Consider the following 4,011-nt stretch of genomic DNA (forward strand, 5'->3'; position numbering starts at 1 on the left):
AGAAATATAATAGTGTTGTGTTCAAGTATGTGCAGTAGGTAATATGCTACATGTTAACATGTAATCTCTGATTTCTGTCTGCTAATATGCTGATTTGTATTAGCAATTTATAGTAGGTCGTTAATAGGAATGTGTCAACTTTACCTTTTTATATGAGCTGTTAACCTGATAGGATGCCATCACTACAAAATTTTCATGGCATAAGAGGTAATATAACAGTGAGCAGTGATTTGTATGAAGCCGGTTGTGCATTGTGTTGATGCTGGTAGCAGAAGGAACCTAATTAGGTGCCATTAGTGAAATACAATAGCTAGAAACGGTGGATGGAAATGATAACTGTATGTAAAATTGTTTCTTTTCTAGATCCTGCCATCAATGACTGAGCTTCCCTGAAATCTTCCTTATCAGTTACTGCCAAGATGAGAAGGATAACAGAAAGGAGGAGTTTTAAGTGGTTTTAATGATAGTTAATTTCACCTATTTATCAAATGACAGTCGTTCTTAAAACTCTTCAATTGTTGTACAAAAGGACACTTTTTTGGAAACTGTTTTTGTAAAATTTACTATTTTGCAAACAAAGTCACTGGGTTTTTTTATGTATATAAAATGAATGATATGGTCATCATGATAAACTTGTCTAAAACTTTTATTTTTGGAATTTTAAACTGTGTACTCTACTCATTTGTTAGAATGGGTGGTGAATGTCACATGAGGAAGTGTTTCTTGCGAGAGTCCTCTTATGCAACAGAATACTTACTCTTATGACACTCATAATTATCTAAATTACTGTTGCCTCAGCCTCCTGCAACAATAAATTGCAGACCTTTCTTTTAGGAATTTCAGATAGAAATATGCAGTGAATAGGGTTTTGTCTCCCTCCTCTTTTGACTGACACATTCTTCCTTTGATCAAAGCTCTTTCAATCTCCAGAAAGAGAGACAAAGGAAAAAGTGCCTTACATGTTCTTCACTTTTCTGTAGCAACGAGAGTGACTCTTGGGTTTTTCTAGTATGAAGATTGCCCAGGTACAAATATTTGAAGGAGAAACAGAAACTGTTAGGTGTTTCTGTGTGACCATGGCTAAGTGCAAGTGTTAGCTGTTACTTATGCACATCTTCGCTTCATACCAACTCCATCCATTCCAGGCCTGGGTTTACTAGGCCTAATTGACTCTAATAGAACCTAAGGGACTGTAGCTCCCTCCTCTAGCCCTGTGAACAGGTAGGTGGTGATAACTTACATTGACTCCATTAGACTAGCATCCTCTCGGTGAGATATAACGTAACCCCCTTCACATGTCTTCCTTAGGCTCAGGCTGGATTCAGAGGTGATGTGTAAAGGGATACACATCTGGAAGTGGGTGAGAGCCTAAGTTAGGTTAGACAGAGCTTACATGCTCAGGGGGCTGGAGGGGAGTGTAAACTGTACCCATTTCAGTTTGTCTCTGGACATGTCCCTGGACCGTTGGTCTTGCCAAAGTGGGTCTGACACAGATGGTGTGTCTTCTTGTGGGGGTGGTCAGTATCAGTGAATGGTACAAATCTTTATATATCCAGAGTACAATTCCATGCTTTTCTGTCTGTAAGAGGCAGCCTGGACTGATACATAATTCATAAGAGCTGTCTAGACACATGGCACCAGTGTGGTGCCCTGCATTACCGTTCCAAAAATCTACGTACATGTATGCTGCTGCATTCATATCCAGTATGGCTGATCTCCCTGCAGCCGGCTGGGGCACCAGAACCAGGGGCACTGTTCTTGATTTTCATATGCCTAGATGAGGACGATCGTATTCCTCTCTGCTAATGAAGATACTGTTGGGTAAAAGCAATAAACACTGAAAAGCATGAGTCATGAAGGGGCTCCTCCGAAATAGACTATCCTCTGAAACAGGTTATTGAACTTGCATGTTAAGATAGGATTTTCCATTCTCCAGACTGGAAACATCACTGGCTTGGGGCTGCAGGAAAAACAAGAGAAAGAATGGGAAACCAGTCCTAGACTCAGCAGACGTGCAGTGTGAAGCAGCTGAAACAGACAGCAGTACAATTAGTCAGTGGAGTTAGACAGAGGGAAGAGTCCAGCTTTCTTCCAGCCAGCCACACGCTAGAAAAGGCGAAAGTGTGCACCCTCCACAAGTGAGCTAAATGGGGGAGGAAGAGGGGATACCATGCAGATATGTAACAATGATACTGTCTGCCCCTCACACCCTTAGATTTGGTTGGGGAAGGGAGAGAGGGATCTTGGGAGAAGGAGGAACAGTATCCATTTGCAGGAACAGAACAGTTCCCATGAGCAGCAATACCAGCCTTCCCCTGTATCTTTTCATGCAGAGCCCACTAATGCCCCACAATTGCCACATAACTCCAAAATAGTGGCATAAGGTGGGTGGATAAGGGCAACAGGTCAGAGATTTGGGGACATAAGCAAACTAACAAGTCCTTTCAATAGCTGTAGCATTTCTTAGACAGTGGGTACCAACAAAGAAGGGTCAGAAGACAGTATTCAGGAGCAGCCATGTGGAAAACTACTTTCATGCTAGGGCTAAGGATTGACAGATCTTTGCTAGTAAGTGTTGCTGAGAAAATTCTGATCACTAGAGTCAAAGCTGCTTTGTGTTGGTCCATGCGTGTGGTGTGTTTCTTAAATGTGAAGAGTGTGAGGGGGCAGAATACTGACTGCTTAATTTCCAAGATCCTCCCTGCAACTCTTCTTCAACTGGGGTGCAATTGTGAAGGAAACGGGGCGTAGCTCTAGGCTTGGGCGAAATGACACATGCAGCAGGACTCCCTGGGCGAGTTACTGATCAGCTCAGCGGCACTGCTACACTGCGAGCACAGTGAAGGGCCTTATCCTTAGGACTACTGAACATCTCCAAGTGCCATTCACTTAAAAAAAGTTAGGAATGCTCAGCTCTTCTAAGTCAGCCCTTAATTCATGTAAACTGCAGCTTAATTTTGGCAATTATAGAACCAATATTAAAATGCTTACTGAGATGCTTGTGATTTCTTAATAATCTTTGTCGGCCTGCACAGTAGTAATACCATGTAGTTATACATAATTAAACCAATACTGTGCAGTAACATATGTTTTGTATACAACACAGTAAGAACTACATTAGGTCAATGACTTAAAATCTTACTTGAGCACATATGACTGCATTTTAGTTAAGATTGTCATACTGTTTATGTAGCTCTGAAAAAGAAAGTGTTTCAGAGCAGACAGATTTTTTTCTTTATAAATACTCCAAATAATAGGTTGGTTTCAACTAGACTTCCTGGCTCTACAATGATTGCTGTATTCTGTATGAATATTTCTAGATCCCAAGCATTTCATAATCTTGTGCGTCATTATTTTAAACATCTATTTCTTTTTCTCCACAAAAATGTTTCACAAAACACGTGGTTTACCTCCTGAACTGGTACTGTAAATTTATTTTTTAACTCGTTCCTTTAATTCAGACTTGGAGTGAATCAGCAGAACAAACTATTGTCCAGTCAAGAAAATTTATCTAAATATAGCAATCGATTTTAGTCAGGAGTTTTCATACTCCAGGCGTACCAAAACATTTCCAAGGCAATAGGTGTTCATAGAACCCTAGGACTGGAAGGGACCTCCAGAGGTCATCTAGTGCAGTCCCCTGCACTCATGGCAGGACTAAGTATTATCTAGACCATCCCTGACAGATGTTTGTCCAACCTGCTCTTAAAAATCCCCAATGATGAAGATTCCACAACCTCCCTAGGCAATTTATTCCACTGCTTAACCACCCCGACAGGAAGTTTTTCCTAATGTCTAACCTAAATCTCCCTTGCTGCAATTTAAGCCCATTGTTTCTTGTCCTATCCTCAGAGGTTAAGAAGAACAATTTTTCTCTTTCCTCCTTGTAACAACCTTTTATGTACTTGAAAACTGTTATGTCCCCTCTGTCTTCTCTTTTCCAGACTAAACAAACCCAATTTTTTCAATCTTCCTTCATAGGTCATATTTTCTAGACCTTTAATTATTTTT

The 4,011-nt window shown here is 40.6% G+C and overlaps 1 long non-coding RNA gene across 1 annotated transcript in view; it reads left to right on the plus strand.

The window, feature by feature from the left end:
• LOC112107621 overlaps positions 1–611 on the plus strand; it is a 14,851-nt gene extending 14,240 nt beyond the window's left edge. Inside the window, exon 5 of the long non-coding RNA XR_002908195.1 lies at positions 364–611. This is a non-coding gene — a long non-coding RNA (uncharacterized LOC112107621). The remainder of the gene's footprint in view (positions 1–363) is intronic.
• Positions 612–4,011: the final 3,400 nt, after the last annotated feature.

The sequence above is a fragment of the Terrapene carolina genome, unplaced genomic scaffold, assembly GCF_002925995.2.
Source record: "Terrapene carolina triunguis isolate 2854851 unplaced genomic scaffold, T_m_triunguis-2.0 Scaffold130, whole genome shotgun sequence".
NCBI lineage: Eukaryota > Metazoa > Chordata > Testudines > Emydidae > Terrapene > Terrapene triunguis.